Here is a 16428-nt window from a genome sequence, read left to right on the forward strand (position 1 = left end):
TGCCCGCCAATGCAGGGGACATGGGTTCGATCCCAGAGTCAGGAAGATCCCACAGGCCTCGAGGCACCTATGCGCTGCGCCACAACTACTGAGCCTCACAGTGTTCTAGGGCCTAACAGCCGCAACTGCGGAGCCCAGGCGCCGCACCCACAGAAGCTCGAGCGCCCTAGAATTGGTGTTCCTCCGAAACAAGGGAAGACCACCACAGTGCGATGCCCGTGCATCACACAGAGAGCAGCTCCTGCTCTCCTCAGCTAGAGAAAGCCCTCTCCCAGCAACAAAGACCCAGTACAGCCAATAAATTAATTAATTAATAAAAAAAAAAAAAGACTTCACCTTCCAATGCAGGGGGTGCTGGTTTGATTCCTGGTTGGGGAGCTAAGATGCCACATGCCTCAGGGCCAAAAGTCCAAAACCTAAAACAGAAGCAGTACTGTAACAAATTCCATAAAGACTTTAAAAATGGTCCACATCCAAAAAAAAAAAAAACCAAAGCAAACCCCCTTCACAGCAGAGAGAATTCGTCTCTCTGAAGAATCCGTTTGCATGATCTAAAATTGCTTTCTGTAAACCTGAAAGTCTAATGCATGCATGCTCAGTTGCTCAGTCATGTCTGATTCTTTGCCACCCCATCGACTGTAGCCTGTCAGGCTCCTCTATGCATACGATTGTCCAAGCAAGAATATTGGAGCAGGTTGCCATTTCCTCCTCCAGAGGAACTTCCTGACATAGGGATCGAACCCGAGTCTCAAGTCTCCTGCATTGGCAGGAGACTTTACCACTGAGCCACCAGGGAAGCCCAAAGTCTAATACTCTGTCTTTAAAATGTATGTACATTTGGCATGAGCTCCATAAAACAGCCATAATTGCTAAAATATAAAAATAATGGTTTAAATTATCAATGTTAAGGAAAATGAAACTCCATGGAAGCCATATACATCATAAGACTGACCCCAAAGGAGTTTCAAACCTTCTTCTGAAAGGCCGGGGCTACATTACAATTATAGAAGCCTCCCTCAGAGGCTCTAGGTCTTCACCCTGCTTCCAGATAGATTCAGGATCCATGGCCCAGAGCCATCAGATTAATCTCTCACAGACACACCTTTCATCTCCAGTCCAAGGACCTGCTTATCAGTCAAATTTAAAAGTCAACCAGCCTGCCTTTTAAAGTTCTTCAAGAGTGCCAAGGCACCCTATCCCATTTTATCTCAGCTGGAGCACTCCAGCCCACCTCAGAGCCTTATCACCCAGCACTGGCATCCTGCTCCTTCCTTCAAATCTACCTCTTTCCTTTAAGGCCTAGCTCCTGACCCACCAATTCCAGGAACTTCCAAGATTGTAAGATTGAAAGATTCACAGGGATTTTGAGCCAAAAAGGTTGATGACACCCAGTCATACACAACCAGTACGACACCCAGGCATACAACCAGTAAAAGGGTGTTACAACTGCAGCCATGAAATTAAAAGACACTTGTTTCTCGGAAGAAAAGCTATGACAAACCTAGACAGCATATGAATAAGCAGAGACATCATTTTGCCGACAAAGTTAAAGCTATGGTTTTTCCAATAGTCATGTATGGACGTGAGAGTTGGACTATAAAGAAAGCTGAGCGCTGAAGAATTGATGCTTTTGAACTGTGGTGCAGGAGAAGACTCTTGAGAGTCCCTTGAACGATAAGGAGATCAGACCAGTCAATCCTAAAGGAAATCAGTCCTGAATATTCATTGGAAGGATTGATGCTGAAGTTGAAGCTCCAATACTTTGCCAACCTGATGCAAGAACTGACTCATTGGAAAAGACCCTGATGCTGGGTAAGATTGAAGGCAGGAGGAGAAGGGGACGGCAGAGGATGAGATGATTGGATGGCATCACGGACTCGATGGACATGAGTTTGAGCAAGCTCCGAGAGCTGGTGATTAACAGGGAAGCCTGGTGTGCTGCAGTCCATGGGGTTGGAAAAGAGTTGGACATGACTGAGCGACTGAACTGAACAAACTGTGCTCATTGTATTCCCCAAAGGTTGGAAACTCCTGGGAGTAGGTATCACATTTATTCCTAAAGTTTGTTAACCTCCTGTAGGATAAAGACATGGCTGTGGTTCCAGACTTCCTGCTCAGGCAACTCCCCTGTGTGGAAGGCCTTTGCTCCACCTCTTGTCAGTCATTTACACTGGCAAAATCCAGTTAAAGATTCCAAAATCAATAACCTCAGATATGCAGATGACACCACCCTTAAGGCTGAAAGCGAAGAGGAACTGAGAAGACTTTTGACGAAGGTGAAAGAGGAAAGTGAAAAAGCTGGCTTAAAACTCAACATTCAAAAAACTAAGATCATGGCATCCAGTCCCATCACTTCATGACACATAAATGAGGAAACAATGGAAACAGTGACAGATTTTATTTTCTTGGGCTCCAAAGTCACTGCAGCCATGAAATAAAAGACACTTGCTCCTTGGAAAAAAAGCTATGACCAACTTAGACAGCATATTAAAAACCAGAGACATTACTTTGCCGACAAAGGTCCATCTAGTCAAAGCTATGGTTTTTCCAGTAGTCATGTATGGATGTGAGAGTTGGACTAGAAAGAAGGCTGAGTGCCAAAGAATTGATGCTTTTGAACTGTGGTGTTAGAGAAGACTTTTGAGAGTCCCTTGCACTGCAAGGAGATCAGACCAGTCAATCCTAAAGGAAATCAGTCCTGAATATTCATTGGAAGGACTGATGCTGAAGCTGAAGCTCCAATACTTTGGCCACCTGATACGAACAGCCGACTCACTGGAAAAGACTGATGCTGGGAAAGACTGATGCTGGGAAAGACTGAGGGCGGGAGGAGAAGGGGGCAACAGAGGATGAGATGGTTGGATGGCATCACCTACTCACTGGACATGGGTTTAAGCAAACTCCAGGAGATAATGAAGGACAGGGAAGCCTGGCGTGCCGCAGTTCATGGGGTCACAAAGAGTCAGATACAACTGAGTGACTAAACAAGTGTTGTTAATGAGCAGAAAAGATCCATACTTCCCCCAAACACACAAATCCAAGCCAGGTGACTTTTCTTTTTTAAAAATATTATTTATTTATTTGGCTGTGTCGAATTATAGTTGTGGCATGCAGCATCTAGTTTCCTGACAAGGCATGGAATCCGGGTACCCTGAACTGGGAGCTCGTCGTCTCAGCCACTGGATCATCAGGGAAGTCCCAGGTGACCTTTTCTTCCTTTTTTTTTTTAAACATTTCCTCCAAGAGTGTTTGTATCATTTATTCTCTTATTCATTCATTTATTCCACAGATCTTCACTGACACCCGATCAAATGCCAAGAACCTCCTGAGGCCATGAACTGCGGCACGCCAGGCTTCCCTGTCCTTCATTATCTCCCGGAGTTTGCTCAAACCCATGTCCAATGAGTAGGTGATGCCATCCAACCATCTCATCCTCTGCTGCCCCCTTCTCCTCCCGCCCTCAGTCTTTCCCAGAATCAGTCTTTTCCAATGAGTTGGCTGTTCGTATCAGGTGGCCAAAGTATTGGAGCTTCAGCTTCAGCATCAGTCCTTCCAATGAATATTCAGGACTGATTTCCTTTAGGATTGACTGGTCTGATCTCCTTGCAGTGCAAGGGACTCTCAAAAGTCTTCTCTAACACCACAGCTCAAAATACAATACAAGAACAAATAAAAGACAGCTCTTTTCTCTTAAAGGGAACACAATCTCCTGGGGGAAACAAAATGCACTTTGCTTTCCTTCTTAATAATTTACCTTTACTAGATTCTTTAATTGACTCAAGTATGTGGCTTTGGGGGCTTTGACTCATCCTGTGGCCTGCAAGTTCTCTGAAATCAGGAATTGAATCTTCTAAATTTTTTTGTATCTAAGTAGACTATGTTCCAGTTAGTAGCATTTGTCCTAGTATAATTATAAATGGTGCACCCTTTCACTCTCAAAAGTGTCCCAGATTGGAATAACAAGTGTTGCTAAGGATATGGAGAAAGTGGAGCCCTCCTACACTGACTGCTATGGGAATATAAAATGGTGTAGCCACTTTGGAAAACAACTTGGAAGTTCCTCAAATGTTAAACAGACAGTTACCATATAACCTAGTGATTTCACTCCTAGCTAGATGCCCAAGAAAAAATAAAAACATACATCTACACAAAAACTTGAATACAAATGTCAGAGCATTATTATTATTCATGATGCAATCAAATGTCCCATCAACATATGAACAAATATAATGAATCGTATTCAAGAATGGTCTAATGAGTGGAATTCAGACAATGGAAGATTGCTGAGACATTCGTAAAAAGGAATGAAGGGACCTCCTTGGTGGGCCAGTGGTTAAGAAGCCAGCTTCCACTGCAGGGGGCGAGCGCTGGAGAAACAAGATCTTAGATGCCCTGCAGCATGGCCAAAAAATAAATAAATAAAAAATAACATAACATAAAAAGGAATGAAGCACTGATGCATAGTACAACATGAATGAACTCTGAAAGCATTATGGTAAGAGAAGGAAGCCAACCAAAAGCCCCATGCATCGTATGATTCCATTTATATGAATTGTTCAGAATAGGCAAATCTATGGAGGCAGAAAATAGATCAGTGGTCAGCCTAGGTCTGGGGTGGTGGTGCTGATGAGGACTGACTGCTAATGGGTACTGTATTGCTTTGGGGGATGATGAAAATGTTCTAAAATTAGATTATAGTGATGATTGCACAAGTCTATAAATATGCTAAAAACCACTGAGGTGTGCACTTTATATAGGTGAATTCTATGATATGAAAATTATATCTCAATAAAACTTTTTAAAAAGCATTCTAGACTGGGGACTTCCCTGGTGGTTCACTAGCTAAGACTCTGTGCTCCCAATGCAAGGGGACCGGGTTCGATTCCTGGTCAGGAAATTATATCCCACATGCTGCAACTAAGAGCTTGCATTCTGCAATTAAAAGATCCCACGTACTGTAATGAAGACTGAAGATCCTGCGTGCTGCAACTAAACCCTGAAACAACCCCCCAAAATAAATGCATACCCAAAAAAAGGCGTTTCCGATTGGATAATAAATTATATGGTCACCTTTTACCTAGGGAGGCCTTAGCATGAATTATTGAGAGCACAAGGTCTTCTGAGTTAGACCTGGGCCTGAATCCCACCTCTGCCACTTAACTTGTTATTGTGTCCTGGGAGAAAGCCTCGGAGACTTGTTGTAATGTAAATAAGGTTATGCATGAAAAGGGCTGGGAACCTCCCAATCCCATGTTCAAAGTCCTCAACTTCTAGTGGCTATTGACACAGGGAAATCTGATCTAGAATGGATGGAGGGACCAATGGGTGGAGCAAGCCTGAAGCAACTCAAAATTCAGGGGACTCATCCCACAAATGGTATGTTCTTCTTAAAAAGGAACTCAAGGAGAATCAGCAGATTGGGTTCCCCGCTGCCACCCATTCTGCTTGGTCATTCTGCCCACACATCTGGTGCTCTATAGGGTGCAAAGCCCTGGGCTGAGCTTCCTGGAGAATAATGGGGGAGAGGTCAGGATCTCCACTTTCAGGAGTTTCTCTCCCCACCCCCCGACTCCCCCCACCAGCCCCCCACCCCCACCCCCAGCAGTAGGAAGCTGGGTGTGTGCAGAGGAAGAGGAAACCTGCACAGAGGCCATGTAAATAACCCCCGGCTGACCGGAAGCACCGCTAGCTGGTCTGAGTGTCTCTAAGCAGATAACCCAGACTTGGTCAACCGTGTGCCCTCACTGAAATGTGTCCTCTATCACCTACCATCGGACGCTGAGGTGTGTCAAACAGTCCGAGGGATGCTTTAATCAAAACACTCTTCCACAGTCCCCCACCCCCAGTTAACCTGCCTCTGGAAGTACAAACATCTTCCAGGCCTTAAGGCCCTGGTTTTCTCTTCTCACCTAGCACACCTCTTAGACCTCACTCCATTCCTTCAGCCTCAGCTCTCACGCTTCTCCAGCTCTAACCTCCATCCCAAACTCCCAGCCCACACCACATACCTAATGTCACAGAGACGCCTCAAGCACAAGATGCTCAAAACCTGTCCTCAGTGAACCACGATCCACTGTTTCACCACGTGGATGAAACGTGGACAGTATTCTTTCTCAGCTCCTCTGGCTCAGGCTCCACATCAACCTACAAGCCGATCCTGTTACCTCTTCTTCCAGCCATCTCTGGAATGTGCTCCCTCCACTCTGCCTCCAGCACTCTTGCCAAAGCTAGGCACTCCTGCCGTGCTCTCTTCCCACGGTCCTCCACCTCCATTCACCCTCTCAGCATGAGTTCCCAGGATTGCCCAAGTACTCTTTCAAAACTTCAGGAATGCACACACACTTCCTTTGCTTCTTTAAACCTTAAAATCTCTATGTCTACAGGGCAAAATCCAGATCTCTTATCTGAAATGCACATGCAAAGTCAGCCATTTTAAAAAAAAAAAAAAGGTTGCCATGATCTACCCTAAATTCTCTCTCCAGTCTTATCTCCCCAACAACATGTTCCACCCACCCCCACCTATACTCCTGGCCACTGAAGGGTCCAACAACATGGATGTTTCTGCTCAGCTCATACACTTCTTTCTGTCTAAAACCCCATCTCTCCACCGCTCTTAAAATGCTCCATGTCCTTCGAGGCCAGCTCATACACCACCTCTGCAGAGACACCCGCCTCAGTTCTTCTGCTGAAGTCTGAAAGGAGCTGTGGGATGAGACACAGAGGCCACTCTGACCACTGACCAGCCAGGGGGAGTTTACCTTTGCCAAGCCACCATAATCCAGGGTCTGGTCCTCACCTTTGCAGGAAAAAGCATTATTCTTATTATTATTTACTTGGCTGTGTCAGGTCTTAGCTTCAGTTTCCTAGATTCGGTGCAGGATCTTTTAGCTGGGGCAGAAGGGATTTAGTTCCCTGACCAGGGATTGAACCCGGGCCTCCTGCGTTGGGAGTTTGGTGTCTCAGCCACTGGACCACCAGGGAAGTGTCCGAGAAAGTGTGCTTTTTGAAGCTGCCGGGGGAGGAGACACAACTGCACTGTCTCCAGTAAATACCAAGGAAAGAAATGGATGGACAAAACAGAGAAACAGAGCCGCAGATGAGTAACAGCCGATCTGCCTATGCCGTATTTGACGTGGGAAGTCAGACTCCAGCCAGAGTGTGGCATGGTGAACGGAGCAGCCCGCCCTCAGCCAAGGCAGCCACTGTCCCCCCAAAAGACCATGTAGAGTAATGGCCCACAGTGAGAGTCAGGAGTTACTGAACTGGGGTTGAAGACCCAGCTCAGCCACTTTGTGATTCTGGATGACAACCTAGACTCTTGGCTTCCTCATCAGTCCAAAGGGGCTAGGGATCCCTTTGTCCTGGCTATTCCATCTGCCTGGACCACCCTTCCCCTAGATTCCCACACAGCTCCCTTCCCCCCTTGTCTCCTGTCTCTGTTCACTGTTCACCTTATCAGAGACGTTTCCTGACCTTTCTAGATAAACAGGAACCCCTTCTCTCACCCCGAGCATTCTTACCTCCTAACCCTGCCACATCCAGGCACCAGGGCTGGACCAGAGGAAAGTGCTCAACAAATGTAACAGAATGGATGAAAGAAGCATACAGACCTCAGAGAGGCATGAGGATGTAAGGTGTACAGACCCGAGCATGGCCCGCACCAAGCAGTGTCACACTTTATGAGGAGAGCCTCCAACTGCCATGTACCCGCTACCCAGAGATGCTGAAGGGGAATTGGGGGCTCAGAGTCTTGTTGGAAAAACAGACAGAAACCTCAGGAGAAGCGTGCCTGCTCCAGCCTATGTGTGTGTGGGGGTCTACGTGCGGTCTTCCAGCAAAGACTTAGTGATGCTTAGTGAGGTGTGAGAAACTGGAATATTTGTTATGTGGTTCAGCACAGCCAACAGGTAGGGCCCAAGACAGGATGGCGGCAGGAACAGAGGCCAGACCGAAAGCGGGGCTGACCATGAAGGGCCCTGTGGCTGTAGCAGTATCTGAGTTGTGCTCCAAAGGCAATGGAGAGCTATTAAAAGGTTTTCATCTGGACTAGAGCCTGAGTACAGAAGCGTTCGGAGTCTGGAAAGGAGCAAGCTGAGTGAGCAGTTAAGAGGTTCTTGTAATAACTTGGTGAGAAATTGCAAGGACAGCTTATGATAACAGAAGAAATGCAGGAGACAGAAACACTAAAAGTCAGTGGCCATTTGAGTGGTGGCCAGGGAAACAGTCCAAGCTGACCACCCGGAATCTGGCTTTGACGATGTGATGAAAGGTGTTTCTGTTTCTTCAGATTAGGAATCTATGTGGAAGAACAGATTTAGAGGGAAAGAGCCTTTGAAGTCTCCATATTCACAGAAAGTCCCACACTGGCTGGACATAATAAATAGATGCCCTTTACAGAGTTCTTACTGTGTGCCTGGAATACCAAGTCTATTTTCATTCTCACAACAATCATTTAAGATAGCTGTTACTATCCCATTTCACAGGTAAAGAGATGGAGACTAAAAAATAAAATAACTTCTAAGGTCCACAGCCAAGATGGACCCAGCTGGACTGTGAACTCTGGTCCTAGCAGACGATGCCCTCCTCTCTCCTCGACCTTGACCTTGACGTCTTGAGTCTGGACATCAGGGATACAAAACTCTGAAGTCCTTAGCACAGGCAGCCCAACTCCGGACTGGAAGCTGCCACCGAGGAAACCTGGTGGATTGGAATGCAGAGATACGCCACACTCAAGGGGTAAGCAGAGAAAGAAGAGCTTCTGAAGGAAATTAACCACCAGAGAGGTTTGGAGAGAAGGAAGAAAGAAGCACAGAGCTGATGCCAGGGACTTCCCTGGAGGTCCAATGGCTAAGACTCCCAGTGGAGGGGGCTCAGGTTCGATCCTTGGTCTTGGAACTAGATCCCACATGCCGCAGCTAAAGATTCCACGTGCCACAACTAAGACCCGGTGCAAATAAATAAACACGTTTCTTTTTTAAAGAAAGCTGATGCCAGATCAGGACTCCCAGAGGTCAGCAGGGGTGGGTCCTCTCCCTCAGCCCAAGCACCCCCTCCACCAGCCCCAATGACGCATTCTTTCTGTAGATATGTTAATAGAGGCCAAGGGTTAAGGGCAAGACTTCCTTGGCTCCCTAAGCCTCTGGATCTCTTTAAATCAGTTTGCATATCTCTTCCAACCCATCATGTATGGATTTTACAGTTTACATCAGAGCAGAGGATGTTAATGTCAATTTCTGGGAAGTTTCTCCCAGGCGGACCTTCTGCAGTGTGGAGTGGGAAGCTGCTGCATAGCACAGGGAGCTCATCTCTGTGCTCTGTGATGACCTGGAGGGGTGGGATAGGGTGGGATGGGGTGGGGGGGCGGTTCAAAAGGGAGGGGATATATGTATATGTATACATACATAACTAACTTATTCGGTTGTGCAGCAGAAACTAACACAATACTATAAAGCAACTATACCTCAATTTATAATATATACAAATATTTATATTAGGCCTTTCAACTCAGACCTAGATTTAAATAGAAGCTCTTCTGTATGACCTTGACCCTCAGTATTCTTACCTATAAAATGGGGATAATATAAGCTGCTCGCAGGGGTAGTTCTGAGACAGGGCAATGCATCTCTGACGTCCAGTTTATAGTATATGTTGTCATTATTACGTTGTCTCTAATTACTGCTTGGCCTCATACCTGATCACCTGGGGAGCTTGAGGAGAAGAATTTTTTTTTTTTGGCCACTCTGCACAGCTTGTTGGGATCTCAGTTCCCTGACCGGAGGCTGAACCCAGGCCACATGAATGAAAGTGCCGAACCCCAACCACTCACTGGACTGTCAGAGAAGTCCCAAGCTTGTGAAGAACTCTGATACCTCTGCTCCACTCCAAGACCTGGAGACCAGCATCTCTAAGCCTGGGGCCCAGGTTTGTATGCTTATCCCCAGGTGGCTATAAAACACCTCCCGGGCTGAGAGCCACAAGTCCCCCTTCACCCAAGAATTACTCTCTTCTTCCCCTGATGCCAATATACCTCCGCACTGAATTTCTCAGTCGATCCGGGAACTATCCCTTAGAAAGCAGGTCTGTCTCCCAAGATTGGACATTCTCAGAAGAGGGCCACCCCCTCCTAGGATGAATGTGGTTATTCCCAAACCAACAATCCACTGAGTCATGCTTCTTATCCATTTACAAGAATCTCATTTTCAGAGGTCACCTCGGCGCTTTCTAATGTATTCACATATTCCCTCATTTACTGTCGCCCCCTTTAGCTCTCTGCATTAGTCGCTCAGTCGTGTCTGACTCTTTGTCACCCCATGGACTGTAGCCCACCAGGCTCCTCTGTTCATGGAGTTCTCCAGGCAAGAACACTGGGGCAGGTTGCCATTCCCTTCTCCAGGGGATCTTCCTGATTCAGGGATCAAACAGAGTTCACACACATCTGGGGTGAAATTAGAACCAATGCAAAGAAAAGACGTTTAGCAGGAGTTCATCCATGTCTCATCCGGGTATTAATATCTGCTTTGTAATTCATGACAACAATAGTTATATAGCAACAGTTATATACACTGTATGTCAAGTGTGGTTCTAAATGTTTTACATAAATTAATTATCTTAATTCTCAAATTTATTGTTATCCTCACTTTACAGAGGAGGAAACTGAGGCACTGAGAAGTGAAATGACTTGCCCAAGGTCATGCAGCTAGTAAGAGGATCCCAAATTTCAACCCAAGGAATCTGCGTCTAGGATCTGGATTTAATGATTCAAGGACAAGCTAAGGAGACTTGGACTGGACAAACCCCCTGCAGCCTCAAACCAGAGACCACAGAAGAAGAACTGACCTTGTCCCCAGGCTTGGGGAGAAAGCGGGAGGAGGAGGGGTGAGTCCCAGGAAATCAGACCAGGGGGTCACAGCTGACCGCAGGCCAAAGGCTTCCTGGATTCCCTGGCAGACGAATGAGCAACATGGAAAAGACATTCCTCCAGGAAAAGACAACATTTTTGAGGGTTTTTCGGCCTCATCTCTGATTTCAGACCCATGGTTTCTTTGCTGAGTCATGGAGGACACTGAAAGGGATGGGGCGGTGGTGGAGTAGCATGTCCCCTCTCCCAAGGCCGGACTGGCCAGGGGCCTCCTGGGCAGCCCAACTCCCTGCCCCTGGAAGGCTGACACCACCCAGCACCTGTTCTAAAAATAGTTCACCAGGAGGAAGTAGCTTCTATGCTATTCTTCGTCTTCCCCTGAGTCTCTTCAGTGAATAAATTAAAACACGTATGAACGCTTGAATGAATAATCAAGTCAGTAAGTAACATTTACTGATCCCCTACTGAAAGCCTTGGAATCAGACACTCCTTGGTTTCCAGCTCTGCCACATGACCCTGGACAGGCGATGGAGCCTCAGTTTCTTCATGCATAAAATGGGGGGGTATGTGGGGACTTCCCTGGTGGTCCACTGGTGACTCGGGGCTCCCAATGCACGGGTCCTGGGTTCGATCCCTGGTGGGGAAACTAGATTCCACAGGCTGCAACTAGGATCCAGTGCAGCCAAATAAATAACTAAAAAAGTATTTTAAATGGGGGGCGGGGAGTGTTTGTTTCAGCCTACAAGCTTAAGAAGAAGGCCACGGGAGGTAAGACAGGCAAAGCTCTTGGCACCCAGTGGACATCCCATAATGGTAACTCTTGCGTGCCAGGCACTGAGAGGGGTTGGAAATCAAAGAGGAATACCCCACGGCCCTCTAGTTGGCAGTCTGTGGGAAGGGAAGTAGAAATACAATGAATCAACACAACGGATGGGTACCAGAAGACAGGCTAGGTCCCAAGGTGAAGGACACAGAGAAGAAAAAGACCAGCTGCCAAGTTGGGATGGGGGTAGCTCTGGAAGATTCTGCTAAAGTCTCTGGTGCAGGGCTTCTAAGACAATCCCCTGCACAGAATCACCCAGGACTTGGTGAAGATGCAGACTAAGATTTAGCAGTTCTGGGTACAGCCTGAGAATCTGCATTTCTTTTATTTTAATTTTTATTGATTTCTGGCTGTTCTGGGTCTTTTTTTGCTGCACGCAGGCTTTCTCTAGTTGTAGCAAGCAGGGGCTACTTTCTAGTTGCAGTCTGGGGACTTCTCATTGCAGTGGCTTCTCTTGTTGCAGAGCACGGGCTCTAAGCGCAGGGGCTTCAGTAGCTGTGGCACACAGGCTTAACTGTCCTGCGGCAAGTGCAATCTTCCCAGACCAGGGATGGAACCCGTGCCCCCTGTACTGGCAGGTGGAATCTTATCCACTGGACCACCAGGGTAAACCAGATTCTGCGTTTCTATCCAGCAACCCCAGCAATTGAGGGCCAGGGGTCAAACTTTGAGTCCACAGCAAGGCAGCTGACAGCTGGCCACACATTCACAGATTCCTCTGCTACTCTCTGTATCCATTTTAGGACACCTGCTCAAGGTGCCTTCAGAATGTGTTAAACTGAGCCCCTCCCCAGATCCCAGAATCAAATTCTCAGACACACTCTGGCAACTCTTGTCCATTAAGGTTCATATCCTTGAAGATGGTTATTTATTTGCTTCCTCCAGCCTTTCTGCTTTCTAGGCCAGATCGTCCAAATGCTTCAGATGTTTTCGCATCCGGTATTTTGTAATGAATTCCCTTTAAAAGGTCATAGATTTAGAAGAAAGAAGTTTAATTATTAGCCTTTTTTTTTTTTGAGCCTTTTATTAATGTAAACAATTTTCATTCCATCTCAAAGAGTAGGAAAGGGGAAGCTATTAAAAAAGATTAGAATTTTTTTTTTGCTGACTTGTCATAAAACAGTGATTATCGACAAAGATAACATTTAGCTGACACCAAACAGCATAAGACATATGACTAATTTGAAGACTATTTTCGATAAATCACTGCATCAGAAAACACAAATTGCCCTAAAATCATATGGTTCACATACGGCAGGAATTCTGATGGAGACTTTCCCAAATGTGACAACTACAGGGAAGCCTGGCTTGCTGCAGTCCATGGGGTCGTCGTACAGTCAGACACGACTGAGAGAATGAACTGAATTGAACTGAATCCTAATATTTATATGACATTACCAGTCACTTGTAATGCCAAAATAAACTTCTAAACTATGGATAATTTTAAAAAACTTCCAATCAACTGTGCTAGGTAACACTGGGTTATCTTTTTGATTTTCTCTATGGAGATTGTCATAAGACACAAAAAAAGGAAGATGCAGCAAAAGATGTACGGAAAAGTAACATAGAGGAGAATCAAGTAGTTAACACAAATGTTCTATTATTTTTCTGGATTTTGTGATGTTTGTGACATTTTTGAGTCTTCACATTTGTTCTAGTATGTCGAGATTTCATTTTAAAATCTAAATAAATATTCGCTTTTGTACCGTTTATATTTGTGATATTTGTACTATTTTTCTTAAAGCGGGCCCCCCAAATTATATAAGCTTTAGGCCGAACAAAAGCTGAATCTAGGGACTTCCCTGGTGGTCCAGCGGCTAAGACTCCATGCTCCCAGTGCAGGGGGCACAGATCCAGTCCCTCGTCATGGAATCAGATGTCCCACGTGCCACAACTAAGATCCAGAGAAGCCAAATAAATAAGTAATAAATAAAATAAATATTAAAAAAAAAAATCTGAATCTACCCTGAGCAGAAAGTACATGGGCTTTGGGGTTAGTCCTGGGCTTAAATCACAGACCTACCCCTTGCTGGTTATATGCAGTATGGCCTTAGACAAATTAGTTAACTTTCCCTGAACCACAGTTTTCTCCTTTATCTAAAATGGGATGGTAACATCTATCTCTCAGGCTGGTCTTAAGGATTAAATAAGATGCTGCATGTAAACTGGCTATTATGTGGTCATCTCAATGACCTTGTGGTAAAGAGAGAATTGAGACCATGAGAGGTTCACTTGAGGTCACACAGCTGAGGACATGTACTTTACAAAAAAAAAAATCTGATTTCAAGTTTATATTAACAATCCTCCTTCCTCTCCATCTCCCCCACCCCTTTCAAGACAGGAAGCAAAAAGCAATCCTGTGTTATCCCTGAGCCCAAGAAACTCTCACCCATCCCTCTTCACCAAACAGAGGTCAGAGCTGTTTCTCACCACCAGCACCACCCGCCTCCATGTGGGGAACGTGAATGAGCACCCCCCCGACACTGCCTGTGAGAAATCGTGAATCAGATGAAATTAAGAAATACTTGGCCTTTCGTTGAAATCATATAGTTGGTTACCAGTTTTATGTTCTCTTTTTTCCACCAACTCAGACAACCCCAAGATTCTTCTCTTTTTTCCACAAACTTGTGCCAGTTTCTTTACCAGCATTATCTCATTTCTTTCTCACAGTGGCCCCATACGCTAAATACTTATTACTCCCATTTTGTAGGAAAAGAAACTGAGGCTCAGAGAGGTGAAGCACCTTGCCTGGATATGAATCCTGGTCTGTCTAACGTCAGAGCTCAGGCTTTTCATTATCAGGCCACTTTGTCTTCCTGCCAACTGTCCCCTCCTATATTTTTCAGGGGGCTGGCTTTCCTGGTGACTCAGTGGTAAAGAATCAGCCTGCAATGCAGGAGCCGCAGGAGATGCAGGCTTGATCCCTGGGTCTTCAGGAAGATCCCCTGGAGGAAGGCAAGGCAACCTACTCCAGTATTCTTGCCTGGAAAATCCCATGGACAGAGGAGCCTGGTGAGCGGGCTACAGTCCAGAGGTTCACAAAAAGTTGAACACAACTGAAGCAACTTATTAGCACGCATGGGAACATATTTCTCAGGACAATGGAATTGAAACGACAATTAGAGAATCCCGGTGCCTGCACAGGGCCCCTGAACCCCAGCCTTGCCCAGTGGTGCCAAACTAATCCCTCCTCCCTTCAACCTGTCTGCTGACTCATCCTTTTGCTCCAATCCTCCCAACAGAGTAGAGCTAAGAGCTGCCTGCCACTTGAGGAGCTATGGGGTAGGCATCAGAAGACTCTAGTTCTAATCTGGTTGGGCTACCATCTCGCCCTTAGGAAAGTCAGTGGATCTCTCTGGATCTCCTTTGCCATAATTTTAAAATAAGGTAGGAAAAGAGACTCCCAAGATCCTTTGCAATTCCAACATTCTCCAAGTGAGCCCACCTGGTATATACATATGCAGGTAAGTGAACATGTTCTTGCTGATTTACTGAAGACTCCTCCCTCCCAGAGATAGAGTGTCCTCTATTTACAGTCCACCATGAAGGTTACAAAGTAGACATGGGGGGTAACACGATGTGGCTGCGGAGTTAGATTAGTCCTGGCCACTCCTGGCCCTGGCTACATGGTCTTGGGCAAGCCCTTAACCTCTTGAAGTTTCCTTTTCCTCCTCCACAACATGGTGGTCTCAGGATTTCCCCAGTGGCCCAGTGGTTAAGACACTGCGTTCCAATGCCAGGGGCATGGGTTCCATTCCTGGTCAGGGAACTAAGGTCCCACATGTTGAGGGGTGTGGCTAACATTTTTAAAAAAACAAACAAAATGGTGGTCTTACAGTGGTTCCATCCCATAAAGTTGATGTGAGTATAAAAGCGATGGAGCCTGGAAAGCTCTCAGTGCCAGAAAGAAGACTCAATCAATAAAGGCCATTACAATAATTACCATGTGTGATGTCCTCAAGCTTCCTTGTCTGTTTTTGACCTGGGATATATGGCTCCCAGGTGGCACAGGGATAAAGAATTTGCCTGCCAATGCAAGAGATGCAAGAGACACAAGTTCGATCCCTAGGTCGGTAAGATTCCCCTGGAAATGGAAATGGCAACCCACTCCAGTATTCTTGCCTGGGGAAATCCCATGGACAGAGGAGGGCTACAGTCCAGGGGGTCACAAGAGTTGGACACAACTTAACAATTGAGCATGCATACAGACACTGAAAGGAATACCCCAGAAGGGAGACTGAATTGTTGGAGAGGGGCAGAAGGAGCAAGGGACATGGGATGGACAGATGGTGAGACTTTGGATGGCTGCACCTGGCTGATCTGGGGGAAAGAAGGGCCTCACCCTCTGCCCGCCCCACCCATGGGTGTCTGCACAACATCAATGAGATGTTGGGCTGGAAAATGCTAGAGAACATGAAAATATCCAAAGTGGGAATGACAGATATTTCTGAAATGCATTTCAAATTTTCTATCTCGGGAGGCAATGCCAAATCCCCGGGCTCAAGCATAGCGTCTGTTCTTTCCTTCTCTCCACACTGGCACCATTCCTAATCAGAATTTCATTCTCCATTCAAGCAGTCAACTCAAAGTCTCCAACTCTTCAGCCTCAGGGAGCTCAGCCCATCTGCTCTAAATCCTTTAAAACAAACAAATAAACTGGTAAAACAAACAACATTCCTACCATTTCTCTCTCTTAAAAAAAAAAACTTGGCATTTATTTAAAATGCTAAAAAATGGAATCAACCTA

The 16428-nt window shown here is 45.9% G+C and overlaps 1 protein-coding gene across 5 annotated transcripts in view; it reads right to left on the reverse strand.

Moving 5' to 3' along the window:
* Positions 1-16428, reverse strand: part of CCND3 (cyclin D3) — a 95667-nt gene that overhangs the window by 16636 nt on the left and 62603 nt on the right. For 2 of the 5 annotated variants that reach the window (XM_086371617.1, XM_086371614.1), the window contains exon 2: positions 337-416. The exons of the other annotated variants lie outside the window; for them this stretch is intronic. The gene's annotated coding sequence lies outside the window, so the exon portion shown is untranslated. The remainder of the gene's footprint in view (positions 1-336; positions 417-16428) is intronic. 5 annotated transcript variants of the gene reach the window in all.

The sequence above is a fragment of the Bos grunniens genome, chromosome 23 (genome assembly GCF_055505025.1).
Source record: "Bos grunniens cultivar Pamir isolate PY7600 chromosome 23, Bosgru_T2T1.0, whole genome shotgun sequence".
NCBI classification, from domain to species: Eukaryota; Metazoa; Chordata; class Mammalia; order Artiodactyla; family Bovidae; genus Bos; species Bos grunniens.